The 15,180-nt window shown below is 43.5% G+C and overlaps 1 protein-coding gene across 2 annotated transcripts in view; it reads left to right on the top strand.

Moving 5' to 3' along the window:
• Positions 1-15,180, top strand: part of UQCRC2 (ubiquinol-cytochrome c reductase core protein 2) — a 135,218-nt gene that overhangs the window by 45,279 nt on the left and 74,759 nt on the right. The gene's annotated exons all lie outside the window — the stretch shown is intronic.

The following is a 15,180-nucleotide window of genomic DNA, read 5'->3' on the forward strand; positions in this document are numbered from 1 at the left end:
CCATAAATTATGGAACTTCTACAAGATACCATCTATTGCATGCCACTCACTATTGATCCTACCCCCAAAGTCAAAATTGAATGCCTAATACCTAGAGCTCTTCGCAATGAGTACATCTGTGAGAGAGAATATGCCTATTTGAATACTAAAAACCCCAAGATGGCCAGCATATATGGAGTACCAAAAATCTACAAGAATCATGATGATCCTCCTTTTCGACCCTTAGTCACCACGATGGAGTTAATAACGGAGCCACTTTCCAAATATATAGATATGATTTTAAGACTTTTTGTATCCCAAATTTCATCCCATGTACAAGACACCAGAGACCTGTCATCAATATTGATGGATTAAATCGATGTCCTTCGTCAGACCTCGTGGTCCCACTCGACATAGAGGCCCTTTATAGTAATATACCACAACAAGGTACTTTAGACTCTGTACTCTGGTTCATTAACATCTTCCATATTGAGTGTGCAGCCACCTTCATCCTTGATTGTCTTAACATACTGCAGTAAGAAAATAAGTTTGAATTTAACAGCAATCTATACAAGCAAATAAAAGGTATAAGCATGGGGGCATCATGTGCTCCAACTATAGCCAATAAAGCTATGGCCAAATTTGGGAACTCGTACATCTATAATGAAGTGGCCCCTTTTTCTGAATCGTCACAAAATGGTCCCACTATAGTGATGAGTGATGACAATATTTTTATATGGACTGGTCTCCCCAAGATTTTACCTGAATTTTTAGCTTGGCTCCATCTCTGTGATCTAATTATGCATTTCACATTTAGCTCCAGCAATGTACCCTGCTATACACAGAATCTACAGCTAGAGTTAAGGTGGGCAGGCTCATATCAGATTGCTACGGGGGAGCGAGGAACGCAGCAGGAGTGCCCTCTGTCGCCCTTGCTGTTCGCCTTGGCTATGGAACCGTTGGCAGCCAGGGCTTGGAAGGTATGCTACTACCGTGGGCAGGAGGTAGCTGGTCAAACACACCACATCAAATTATATGCCGATGACTTGCTATTTTTCCTTAGCAATGTGAGGGAGGAACTTCAGGGAACTGCTAGCAGACTGGTGAGAGTTGCAGGCCTTAGGGTGAATTGGACAAAGTCATGCCTCTTCCCTGCCAAGGAAGGTAGAGAGGGACCACAGGAGACTGTGAGTTCTGTGGGAAAATCGATGTTTACCATATTTGGGAGCCCAGATATACCATGACCAAGTGGACCTACTGGAGGGCAATGTGGGTAGAGCATTGAGGGGAGTGAAAGCTAGTTTTGATTTCTGGGGGACTCATCCCCTATCAGTAGGGGGCAGAGTAGCCTTACTGAAGATGGTGACCTCACCAAGACTCCTATATTTCGGAGTGCTTCCGGTTTGAATCCCAGCAGGGATGTTTAAACACCTACAAGCATTGACTGCGTTTTTATGGGGAACGGGGAGGCGCAGAGTAACCCTCAACACTAATGCAGCTAAGGGCAGCAGGAGCGTTGGTGGCGCCAGATTTCGAGTATTATTATATAGCGGGCCAGCTACAAGGGCTCACCAAATGGATAGCAAGCCAGGTGAAGGGGACGGTGCAACAAGGTGATACGACACCAGGTCTGGGGTTCCTTTCACGTGTGGTAATGAGACTCCCCATTCAGGAGCGAGAAATTACCACTGAAATAAAATGTAATGCTGAAATAGAAGCAGGCAGAGATCCAAGACTAAACGCCCATATGCCCCAGATATCCCACTGTCTATATTTGAGGCACTTCCACATGGGGGTGACTTGCGAGGATTTGAGGACTGGAGATAAGCTGGGATGTCCACGGTGGGGCAGCTATACAAAGAGGGAACCTTGCTACCCTTTAAGACCTTAGGGAGAGGTACAAAATACCTGGGGGAAAATTCCTATTACATACCGCCCTCAAAGCAGCAATACGCAAAAAATGGGGAAGGGGGCTCGCGGAGCCACCTACGTCAGAGAGGTGTCATTATGTTGTAACTGCAACAGGAACATACAAAGCAGTTACCTGCTTATACAGGAGACTGTCATGAGGCACTCCCCGTCCTGAGTAAATTACACCAGAGTTAGTAGAAAGATCTAGGGGAGAAAATTGCTGAGAAAATATGGTGAGAACTGGTGGAAAGAGTGAGCAAGAGTACTATAAATTCCAGATTTCAACTTGTTAATTTTTATGTTCTGCACAGGGCATACCTCACACCGGGTCGCATTAATAGATCTTTTAATATACAAACAGCGATATGCCCACACTGTAATGAAGAGGGAGCGGAATTCCTCCATGTTCTGGAGTTGCCCAGGTGACTTCTGGGGTGAACTGACAATGTTACTGGCGGAGGTGATGGAAAAGGAAGTCGCCGCAACACCGGGGTACTATCTATTGCATTGGCTTCCCCATACTGCTAAAAACAAGGTAACAAGTAAGTTCCAGGATCTGGGCCTGGTATTAGCGAAGAGAGATATCACAAGTCACTGGAAAACACAAATAATATACATAGGTGGAAGAGGGAGTTTTTTAAATGGGCAGACTGTGAGGGAGTAGTAACACTACAGGTAGCCAAGAAGACTTTTTTAGTGAAAAGGCGTTGGAGGCAGCTAGATCGTGGGCAACACTGGTGGAATCATTAAAGAACCACGACGTCGAGACAGAGGTAATCCCACAAGGAGAAGCCCGGGAGGGGAAGCAGGAGCCCATAGTCTTTGAGCCAAGAAAGTTAGAAGCGGGGGGAAATTGGGAAAAAAATTGAGGCCCATCTGCAGACATGAAGACTAGAGAACAGCATGATAGGCCGAAGGGAAGATAAGATGGTTACCACCCATGACAAGCCTGGTAAGGGGAGGGAGTGAAGGGAGTTACGTTGTTGTTTTACGATTCTTTGTTCCTTGGCCTCTGACGAGGTGAGCGAAATGATGTAACAGGCTTGAACTCTCATACCATTGAGGATTATTGATGTAAATAAGGGAGGCTGGGGACATCAACGGCGATATGAGTTAAACAAGCAATGATGCTAAGCCATGAAACCTGTCAACAGTAGGACCTATGGGACTGTGCAAACTTTATGAATGCTTGAATGTAACAGTGATTCCATTTGAATGTGAGACGGCATGAACAAATGTTCCTTAAAATTTGTTTAAAAAAAAAATCGAGCTCCAGCAACGTCTGGGTGGAATTTTTAGATCTAATCATCAAACACACAGCTGGTCAACTTGAGTTTGATTTGTATATAAAGCCTACAGTCCTTAATACACTCTTACATTTTGATAGCTTTCAACCAGCCACACAGAAGAGCATACCTTTTGGGTAATTCCTTAAGCTACGCCGAAATTGCACCAACTTGGAGGATTACGACGTAAGAACGGTTGAGATGAAACAAAAATTCATCCTCTGAGGCTACCCCAAGCAACTAGTCCGATTCATATAACAGGGGGCACGCTTTTATGACTGTCGCCATCTACTGATCAATATTAGACCCAAAGAAACACCTACACTAGTATTCCTAAACTAGTATTTGTAACCCGACATTCTATTTGGAATGAAAATATATGCCAAATTTTGTGTTCCAATTGGCATATCCTCAATGCTGAAAAAGAACATACTTAACGAATCCCCAGATCCATGTTTGCGCATTGACGCAATAAAAACTTGAAAGATCATGTGGTAAGATCCAGAATGCCATCTACTAAAGGATTTATCCAAAAGACGGTTGATGGTAACAACCCTGTAGTTAAACTTTAAATGTACCGCATGTGACTCGGCATTAGAAACACTGTGTGTTTCAATGGATATTAAAGTCTATCTGAATGGCTCTACTAACTGTGAAACTAACAACATATATCTCCTTATCTGTCCTTGTAAATTAGGCTATGTGAGAGAAAAATCACTTTCCCTTGCTACTAGACTTACCGAACACAGATCAGCCATTTGCACGAAGATATCTTCAACCCCCTTGTCTAACATTACGTGGGCCACAACCACACACTGGGTGAGAGTCCCTGGATCATCCTGGAGAAAATACAAGCACGCTCGGGTATAGATCCAGAAGCCATTCGCAAACGTAGGGAGGTCTTTTGCAGTTTTAGCTTGAACACGTACACAAGGGGGCCTCAATAATGAAATCCCATGGGATCAAGTTATTTGTTTCAACTATTACACTTTACTAAGCTGGGTTGCACCCATGTTTGGGTCTTAACCTAAAATGCCCGACGCCAGAACTTGCTGTGTTTTGTGTTGATAAACAGTAACACTCAGTGCACTCCCTCACCATACTACGGAGAATCCGCCCACATTGCTGCAGAATGTTCTGTATATAGTATTTTAACATCTGATTGGATAGTTAATCATCCTGATAATGTTGCATTTCTTAAAATAATCCCATTATGTAGAAGTTGGTTATTACAGTGTCTCACTTCTTACGATTATCCCATTATGTAGAAATTGGTTGTCTTAATAATTTCTGCATATTTGGCACTCGAGTAGCTCTCCATTTGTGATTGTGCTCTTTTATCTACAGCACTACCCTTTTAGTCCATTCAGGATGCCTTTCTGTAAATACAGATTTTTGCCATTTTACATGTATGTGATTAGGCCTATTCTGGGGATTGTTATTCCCAGTCATTTAATCCAATTTCTTATCCTTTTTTTCTCTCCTTTTTTATAATTCATATTTATATGGCGCAAACCATTTACAATATATCCACACTGTATGTTCCATATCTTTATTCTGTCATAACTTTGTATGATAATATTCGACATTTCTTTTCCCAAACCTTCTGTTAAGCGGCGCCTACTCTAAGATGGCGGGCACATTTTAGACTATTTTTACCTAGTCATCTATTTCCGGGTCACGGCCCCAACATGGTTACTTGAGGGGCAGCGTCAGGCCTCACCTTGCGTACACAATCTGATTATTATCAGGGATGAAATCGCTCTATAAACTACCTATTGTATTAGCTCACTGCACATGCAGGTAGCAGTTATCTGTTTTTTTGTTGTCTACCATGCAGCTTACTGCCGTTCATTGACACCTGGTTCTGCGGCATCTGAAGGGCTCATGCCCCCATATAGATCCTGTCCTCACTTTAGGAACAAACGAAGTGTTTTGGATTTCCTATTAGAACACGCTCTACCGCTGGTACTCATTTATTCATTCTACTTTTTATTAAGTAGCCTTTAACTCTCCCCTTTAGGATCTCGCATCACTGTACCCTTGGACCCTGCATAGTGTGTCCTTTCGAACTTAAAGTAAATGTGCGGTAAGCCATGCAGATATTCAGATGTAGTATAAGAGATTCAGGCAGTGTTTATATCCGTACTCGGTCCGTATGTTGGATCATCACATTATATATGTAAACCTAAGTACAGTGATTTATTGCGTATTGAAGTCACACCTACCTTAAGGAATTTCCTGAATCAATGATGCATTTAAAATTGTTTTCCAGTGGCACATGATGGTTTTTCTCAAGCTAGTGGAGTATCTCAGTATGCAATGCGCATAGCATACACAACTTTCTTTATTTATTACTTGGGCCTATACAACACTGTATAAAATTTATCAAAACATATATATTGCAACAGGAATCGCCCACCCAGCATTGAGCTTCTCCCTTCTAGTATTCCAACACCCAGCGAGCATATAACTATCTTGCGGTAAGATATTGAACAGAGAGCTACCTCAAACATTCTAGACAATCTAGAAATAAACCTCAATAAGAGGAACGTGCAGTGGCTCTGCATCATATGCCGCAATCACTTAGAAATTCTTCTTCTCTCCATCGAATTGTTTTACAGTGAGCCTTTTGACATATTTTACCATTTGTTGCTACGTTGGACTTACCTTCATCCATTTCCATGTTGTACCTGTAGTCTGTCAGTAAGAGGCATCGGCCCACAAAGAAAAGCTTCTACACTTACAGAAAGATATTCCCCCTTTTTTACCCAAGGGTATTGATCTATTTCTTACCTAAGTAACAGCAAGTCAAAGCTTTACTGTAACCAAGGTGTAAAGGATGGCATAATTAATTTACAATAACACATCTGAATGATGCACTTCGCTATTTATGCACTGGGTAATAATGGTGTGTCCTTATTTCCTTTTATTCACACGTTATGATTTTTGGTTATAGAACACGTTTATTGTGGTGGTGAACTATTTGGTAAGCACAGTAACTGGTTTGTATTTTAGTTTAAATTTTATCCTCGTTGATTAAATATTAACTTTATCTTCCTTTGAGCATATGCAGACCATCCCCTATTTTTGTTCTTTCCACGGATATTAATGTGATGGCTTCCTGATTAAGGCATTTTGCAGAAACGTGCATAGTAACATCATCTTCAAGCCCTCCACAATATGATCCGTTACCTTGTTATTATCTATTGACCATTATATTGAATTGGTATTATCTTGACCATTTGAGAATATGTCCAGCTTGTTTGTATGTATACCAAGTTGTCTTTTTGTATGTCCTTAATACGATATTATACTAGAGGTGACTCAAAAGGCGATTTTTGAACAGCTGCATGGATAGTCTTTTAAAGATATTTTAGCTTCTTTATTACTGTATATCAAATATTTTCTGCTATTTTGAATATAAAATACATTGGTTTCTGTATAAATTTGTACTGAGTTTATCATTTATGTATTTCTTGGTTCAAGCTATGCATAGTTATATACATGCCTGTCATTTAAATGTAATCGTTCTTGCTTGAGACTTTTTTTGTATATATTATAGGCCTTTCTCCCTGCTCTTGGGAAGCCATTGTCATGCAGTGAATCCCTTCTTTCTAAAAACACTGCACTTTCTAGCCCCATAGAGTGATCTGTCCCCATTTTACGTCTCGCACGCACACAGCGCATATGCGCGGCATAGGAGGAGACCTCTTGAAATCGATTCGGTTTTTCTGCCAAAAACGTGCACACCTTGCTTTCAATGGAAACGCGTGCACGTTTCACGATTCCCTGCGGGAGTGAGCTTTGAAACCATCTGTTTGTAATTAACTTTCAAACCGATGGTGCTCCTGCACGCTCCCGCAAGGGAAACTCTGTGCGTGGCTTTCCCCATCAAGAATTAGAGATGTGCTGCCACCTTGTGGCCATTAACAGCAACATGCCAAAATCACAAGTGTCTGATAACCAGCCTGAATGAACTAATTAGCTCTTCCTTAATTCAAAGCCAATAGTGCCTTTTTTTAAATAAAAATGTTACTACCCTTATTCTAAACATACCTGTCTGCTAAGAACCACGGCTGTCTTAAAATTATATGTGATGGTGCAATCTCAAATACCAGTTTCATGTATGGAATATCACCAGCGTGTTAACAACTATTGTGGCTGCAAGCGACTGTCATGATGGGAAATGCATGCTAAACCTGAAATATACACCGTGCTGTGGAAAGCACTGCATTGCTCTCTGCTCCGCTCGAATACTTCTAATAACACACTTTTTAACGTAAGTAACTTCATCTTGATCCTCGCATGAAGGGGACTTGAGAGTAATCGTTCAGAACTTGACAGACACTTGTATGAGTGCAAATCTTGCAATTGATGTAGCTGTAGCTGGCATGATTAGTCCACGGCCATTAAACTGACGGATTGGTTTTGCCAGCGATGCTTTCTCTCCGCGCTCACGCTCTCTAGTTAAGTACCGCGTGGATCCAATTTGTCGCAGCCAGCTGTTATTACTTGTAATGACATCCTGTGCGCTCACCGGCCCTGCTGGCTGCTCTCTGGCTTCCAGTGCGTTGCTGTAGTTTCCTGGCACTGTAATCCGATGAGAAGCGCGTTTTAGTCTCCCCCGAGAGCGCTGTGTGGTGCAGTGGGCATTGCAGACGCCGCAGGGTGGGTGCCTGAATGGAGCTCCTAAAAGCAGCGTGCGTTAGCAATGTATACAATGAAAATGTAATGTTCTTTCCACACGCTAATTGTTTCATAAGCAAACGTCCCCATACAAAGCTGCTCATTGAAATGCAGAGAGAAGGTACAACCTCTGTTCCTACAACTGTTTGGTATCTCACAAAATGGCTGAGAGCAGGATGCAATGCAGAGTTTTGTGAGAAAGATGCTTACATGTGGACAGCTTTAAGCCAGGTCTGTCACTGCGTTTCTTAGTGATGGGGAACTGCTTTAATAGATTTAAAGAGTTTCTTATGTTGTCAAAGACATTACTTGATCAGGGAGACTGCAATACAGAGGGGTTAATCGGTGGGCAGCACTGTGATCGTGAGAACATCACTCTAATCTTGCTGTCCCTAAGCTTCTTCAACAGTGACCTGGAAGAATTTGAAAGGAGAAAGCCAGGGCCCTACTAGTCCCAGTGGGTAAATGGCATATAGGGATGTTGACTAGAGATCACAATCAATAGGGCCATCACATGGGCTTAACGCAGCCCCTTGCCCCCCCCCCCCCCGTGGTTACCGGAGCCCCCAACACTTCTCAGCCCTTAAGGAAGTCCCTATTCAGCCCAAGACCAGTGACTGTGAGATTTGGGATGCTGAGGGGCCCTCATTACATTCTTCAGGGGTGTCCCATCATTTGAGTGACGCCACTGGTCCAACATATTTTCCCTTTACCTTATGCAAGTACAACTTCTACTCAGCCCCTGAAAATGTTCATTGCACGGGGGCAACTAGATTCCCTATTATCGCCATCCCAAAGCTTCTATCTTCTCTTTGTTTCTGCACCTTGCTAGGAAAGGTAACTAAATATTTTCTTGGCTATACAAAGGTAACTACCTCTGTGGTGAGAAGCAAAGTTGATCCTTCTTGGATGTTGCCCAGAATCATGGAATGTTGAGCTGAGACGCGAATCCGGATCCTCCGCTCCCGAGTCGCCAACTCTGGCCCTGTGCCACATTTGCATCTTCAGTGTGGGGATATCCCAGCTTATGTGAGTACTACGTGGCTTAGAACACTCACTCTTTGTCCTCAGCATCTCCGTGTACAGAGGGTGTTGTATCGGGGGTCTGAACCTACATAACCATTGGTAGTGACAGTGAATGGAGTAGAGGAGCTGACCCTGTTCAGGTGCGTGTATTAGGAAGATCACATTGCAGAAAATAGACTCTTCTTATAAGAGGCAGCATATGTGATGTTTGGATGGAAATTATTTAATTGCACTTGACCAACTTAAAATTGCACTCCCAGCAAATGATTCGATGATTTTTTAGATTGACTGCACTGCTGCAGACTGGGACGATTCATGTTTAGTGTTAAGCTAAGCACTTTATGACTCGCGGATGTAAACCGTGCATCACTTGCAGTGTAAAATCTCCCACATTAAGATTTCTCTATCATGGTGGTGGGTATTCTCCAACAAAGTAGCTGTCTCTGCCTTGACACAAAGGACTCCAAGTAGGAAATCTGCAGGAGGCTGTCCATCACCTGCAGTGACTGATGATGGAATTTACACCGCCATCTGTGGAAATTGGAAATGTTCTCCCAAAGTGAGGCGATACTGTCAGCACCCATTTAACAGTCTACCACAACATGCTAATGGAGGTTTTTTTCCCTGCATGTTTTGGAATTCTATACATACCTTTTACCAAATGTCTACCATCCTTTCTGCGGCTATCTGTTGTGGAGACAACTCTGCCATAAATGGTGGTGGATCAGATTCTTTGACAGATGCTAGATCAGCCACCATTTTTAGGTTTCGCTTGAGCCAGTACGCATGCGCTGCACTGCGAGGCTTCTAGTAAGGACTTCTAACTTGGACCGCACGTTATTGGTCTTTGCGTGCGTCTTTCTAAGAAAGACAGCACGCAATTGGCCAAAGACAGGTGCATGTCCCGCCTTCTCTCTTCCCCTGGCCTAGGGAGCTCGGGAGCGAGCAGCAGCCCTGCACTGTGCCTGCTACATTCCTTAAATTCTTTGTAGTGCGCGCGCACCACTCACTGGCTTTTTTAAAATAAATCCTTTTACCGTGCGCACCACTCCCCGGGTTTGTTTTCTTTGTCCATCAGCTCAGGCACCCCTCTCCTCCTGATGTTTGTGCTACTTCTATGTGACTAGGTCAGACTTCCCCCTCACTTCAGTCCACGCCACCTCTCCCGCACTTATACATGCAAAGCCCTCCCACCTCCCAGTTCAGACACTCATTCACTCTCGTCTGGCCTCATTACATCACAGTGCCCTCTTCATGAAGCCCCTCAGTTCAGGCAACCCTTTCCATCTCCTGTCTCGCAACACCACCTCGCAGCCCCTTCTCAGGTCATCTCCCTCCGAAACTTCATTTCACAGTTATCAGTGCACATTATCTCGCAGCAGGTGCAATATTTACACTTCCTCCCTTTAAAGGTTTCGGTTACATTTGTAGGTGCCTCGTTCGAGTACACTACAGGCGAGGACACGCTGTGCAGCTGTTCCCAGGACAGACCCACCCTCCTCCCCCATCGGGTGTTAGGAAGCGTTTCAAAGTGTAGTCAGACCGGGGGTGGGTGGCCATATTACATCACAGTGCCCTCTTTATGATGCCCCTCAATTCAGGCAACCTTTTCCATCTCATTTCTCGCAACACCACCTCGTAGCCCCTTCTCAGGCTATCTCCCTCCCAGACTTCAGTTCAGTTATCGGTGCACATTATCTTGCAGCATGTGCAATATTTACACTTCCTCCCATTAAAGGCTTGGGTTACATTTGTAGGTGCCTTGTTCGAGTACACTACAGGCGAGGACACGCTCTGCAGCTGTTCTCAGGACAGACTGCCCTCCTCCACCATCTGGTGTTAGGAAGCGTTTCAGAGTGGAGTCAGACAGAGGGTGGGTGGCTGGCCCCACAAAGCCGGCCTTTTAGGAGCTGGGCACAGAGGCCTTGCCACCTGCACCCAACCAGGGCTTCAGGTGCTTGCTGGTTCTCCAAACCACCGTGGGCTGAGGCTTGTGCTCGAGAATGCTACTCCCAGGATGCACCAGGGCGTTGAATGACAGTCCTGAACTGGAATGTGGCACCTGTGGGGAGAGGGGGGAGGCTGTTGTCTGAAGGGGGCCGGCCTTTGGCCTGCAGCTGGTTAATGCTGCTGTCTGCCCTCCGATATTAGATAGGGTTGTCATTATTACAAATGTCATATGCGATGCACCGATCATGAGTGTGGTAATGTGCTATCATGTTCGGGCTGGAGAGGGCCAGCTCTGCTCTGCAGCTGTGGACACTCCTCTCTAGCACAGATGTGTATACGTCTTCGTTCTATAGATGTTCCGGCTTCTCTAAAAGTCTGGAGCTGTGCAGATTTTTTTAGTGCTACAGATGTGTAAACTTCTTTCTTATGTGCAGATGTCTTTCTTTCCCTTACATAAGCGCCAACCGCTCTCTCCTACAGACATGCAAACAGACGTCCTTCCACAGATGTGCACTCTTTTCATCCTACCTTCGTGGAGAGCCCTTGTCCCATGTACAGATGTGCAGCTCGACCTCTCTCGTGTAGATGTCACATATGCCTTTTAGTATGGCTCACCGGTTTAACGCTCACCGCTGATGTCTGCTGTGGCCTAAAGTTAGCAACTCAGCCTTCCACTCTTGCGAGGTCGTTAAGCCGAGTTCAGTTTACTTGTGTAATAGTAATAACAGTTGTGTGCAGCACAAATGTGCAACCTGAACTACCATATTTCAAATAAATCACGTTATTCCAGACGAGCATTGCCATAGCCAATAGGCCTCGCTTTTGGGACCTTATAAGTATTTAGTTATGCAGCACAATATCCTTGGTGCAACATCAACTGTTGCATGGCTAACACTTATAAGGTCCCAAAGGCGAGACCTAATGGCTATGCCAATGCTTGTTCCACATCCAGAGGGATGGAGGCAAATTATCTTTCCATGTCTTGGCTATATTGCTTTTCGCCAGGAACAAAAGTAGTAGTTTGTATCTATTCCTTCCTAAGCCTTCCATGCTATGTAGACTAATCAACTTAGTGTCCAGTAGAATTTTCCAAGCGGACTTCCCCCAGGCACGATGTGAGCCCGCCAAAAACATTCCAACGCCACGCAACTCTGTACGGTATGTATAAAAGTACCTTTATCCGCCTTGCAGCGCAGACCCATCAGGGAATCTATCGCCTTCATGAGACGCAAGCGATGGCATGTGTAGCAAGCTCTATGGAGGATTTTTAGTTGGATCAGCAGGAGGTGGGCTGAAATCACCGCCTCTTGAAGCGCTCTCAATGCCTCTGTCCAGTCGTCGTAATGCAGTGTCAATATCGGCCTCCCAAGCCACTCTGAGTGTAGCAGTGTATTTGAACTGTTTGTAAGCAGGGCCTGAGATCTTCTCTATTTTGTGGGTGTCCACATCTCCTAGGAGAAGCTTACCTTGAAATAGATTAAATTCCGCAAAGGCCGGCAAGTCCTTAATGTATGGAGAAAGAATGTTTTGTTGAACTGCAAGCAACAATAAAACTGGCTACAGTGCAATTGGTATTCATTCTGCATCTCCTGAAATGATTTTAGCACTGCCACGCATCACAACTCAAATGGTTGTGTATATAATGCATCTTTAAATGCTGATTGTTGCACATTTATTGCCTTGGTCGCAGATGCTGCACTGCGGTGGTGTCCATATGTAGAATTCTCTTAAATATATTTTTGGTTGCAAGACTGTTGCTTAGTTTAATACAGTAAAAAACAAACCTTTTCACATGTGAAGATATGAAAGTAGAGCACATGCAGTGCAGATGTATCCATTTTCCAATGGTGTTGCTTATTCCATGTCAAGTTATTCCCTAGTCTCTGACAAAGCAACCAATGTTAGGTTGGGTTTTTGTTGTGATCCATAGCTATCAAGTCTAGATCATGAACACACTTAGCAATTTTAATTCCCTCTGCCTGTGAGGAAGTCTTGTCAGTTGCCCTTCTTGTGAGGCATGTTGAGGTCTCCTCTTGGAAGCATGTGTTTTATGACACATCCAGTATAATCTAAAAAGCTATACAGTCAAACATCCTAGTGCAATCCTGGATTGACTTGCATAACTTCCTCCGCTGTATTTGTGTGGTTATTGATGGTTTATAATCCTCTGGTGGTCCTGTAGACAAACCCCCGACTGAGACTGTTGCGGGAGGATCAGATAGATCCTCCCAGCACCTGGACTCTGGACCTAGGTAAAATCCCTTCTCTCAAGATGCTTGTTTGGTTATTTACGGTTTCATTTGTAACCAGCACTTTTCATTGCAGATCACTGTAATGCCTTAAGGTCATTTTTACAGTATTGAAAAAATGCTAACCGTAAATAAATGCAAAGATCCGACTTTAGTCGGTCTATATACATGTATGTGTCCGTATTAAAGAAATCTTAGTTTTGGAAATCTGTAGGACTATGGCTGAGTCAAACAGTAGAGGAAGAACGGGAAAATTAGAAAGCTTTTGATATGCACAGTTAAAACATGTTTATTCTGCAAGAAAGTTCAGACTTATTGAGTTTATTTTGCTCATGCTGACGGTAAAAATCGGTTAAATACCCAAAGTCTCCTGATCGGTCTGGTTCACACAGCAATTCCTATGCACAAATCTTCTTATAAAATTCAGATTGTTCTCATGTAAATTTAAAACCTGGTACCCTGCTCCATGTTTGACGGAGGAACTGCTACCACAAATGATGCTATTTTACTCCATAAGGAGAGTTGTTACTTCTATGATACTTCCTCAAACACAGTTGTTGATGCCCTTGTGAGAAACTGATCGACTGGAGCCACCTTCTGACCCGCTTTTCATCTGCTGCTTGCCTCATATGGATTTGGTGAAGGAATCTTTCACCCTCTTCGGGACATCAAATCTCTACTACTTTGTATGTGTGGTTATGCAGTCAATGAAAACTATTTTGACTTGCACTAGAATCCTCTTGGCCAAAATCTTCTACAAAAGAGAATCTGGCTAATTCCAGGTCTACCTCAGATCACTTTCTACTTGAAAAATGTAAGGACCTATGATGCTGTCAACTTCACTTTCTATATCCATCCCACTAGTCCTAAGACCTGCTTCGGATTCAGGAGTCCTAGTGGTTCCACTTGAACTTCTGTATTATACTGCTGTTGCTATTTTGCTCTCCTCTGAAGTAGGAACAGGTAGTTTTATTAGTTCACAAATTTCTTTGGCATTTATTGAGAATGTGAGGTGGAAAGGAGGGCAGAATGAGACCCGAGAAGCAAGGACCCTCTCATCGCTTTCCTGTGAGGAAATCTGAAGGCTGCTGTCCCACTTGGAATCTTCTTGGGCTGGACAGGAATTGCATAGCCAGAGTATGGAGAGATTGATCAGAGGGGCTTTTATGGAATGGGAATGTCAATAAGCCTAAATCGAGTTCCTGAGTCATAAGCATTTTCAGACACACCCCATTACAAGGCTCTGAGATAATGTTAAAGCACTGTTATCCAATATGTGTCCTACTGTTCCCCCAATACATATCCCAATCCCAGCACTGCTGCCTCAGCTTTTTATCCATAAAGGACAAATCTAATGGAGTGGCCTGAAGGTGGGCAACACTTGCTACTGTTCTGTGAAACTACAAAGCTTTGGACTGAGTTCTGTACAAAACGAATTCTTTGTTAATATCTTGAAGTATCTTGATAAATACTAACACAACACAAGAAGCAAATGAGAGGACCATGCTTTCAGGAACAAGTAATGGATCTCACTTGGGGTTAGTGGGAGTGCTTGGTGCTGCTTCTATTTAAAATCAATCATTCTGTTGACCGGACACTAGCTTCAGGACTTAGTACAGTCTGGCTCTCCAGATGCACACAAATGCCAGGACACATGATTGCAGCTCCATCTTTCTGTGCGGTTGATGCAACCATGAAAGATTTAAAAAGGAGCCAAAGCGAGTATTTGGCAAAATAATGGGGTCCTTGCTAGACGAGAGTCCTGAAATTGTTTTGTTATAAATACCCACTGTAGAATGGAAAAGGGAAAAGTGTTGGATATGCTACGGTCAGCAAAATAGTCCATATTAGCACAATAGAGGATAACAATTTCCCAATGATATTGTGACTCGAAAGGATGTGGTGGATCTTGGAAAATGTTGAAGAGTGCTTGGGGAAAGGAAAAGTAGTCCAGCTAAATAGTACGTTGCTGATAGCTACCGCTTCTGAAGTCTCAAAAAAACTTAATTGACTTAAAAGGTTACATGTGCTACGAATATAGGCTGAGTCTAAGCTTGACTGTTTCAAAGCCAGCAAGACTTCAAGACGTT

The sequence above is a fragment of the Lissotriton vulgaris genome, chromosome 10, assembly GCF_964263255.1.
Source record: "Lissotriton vulgaris chromosome 10, aLisVul1.2, whole genome shotgun sequence".
Taxonomy (NCBI): domain Eukaryota; kingdom Metazoa; phylum Chordata; class Amphibia; order Caudata; family Salamandridae; genus Lissotriton; species Lissotriton vulgaris.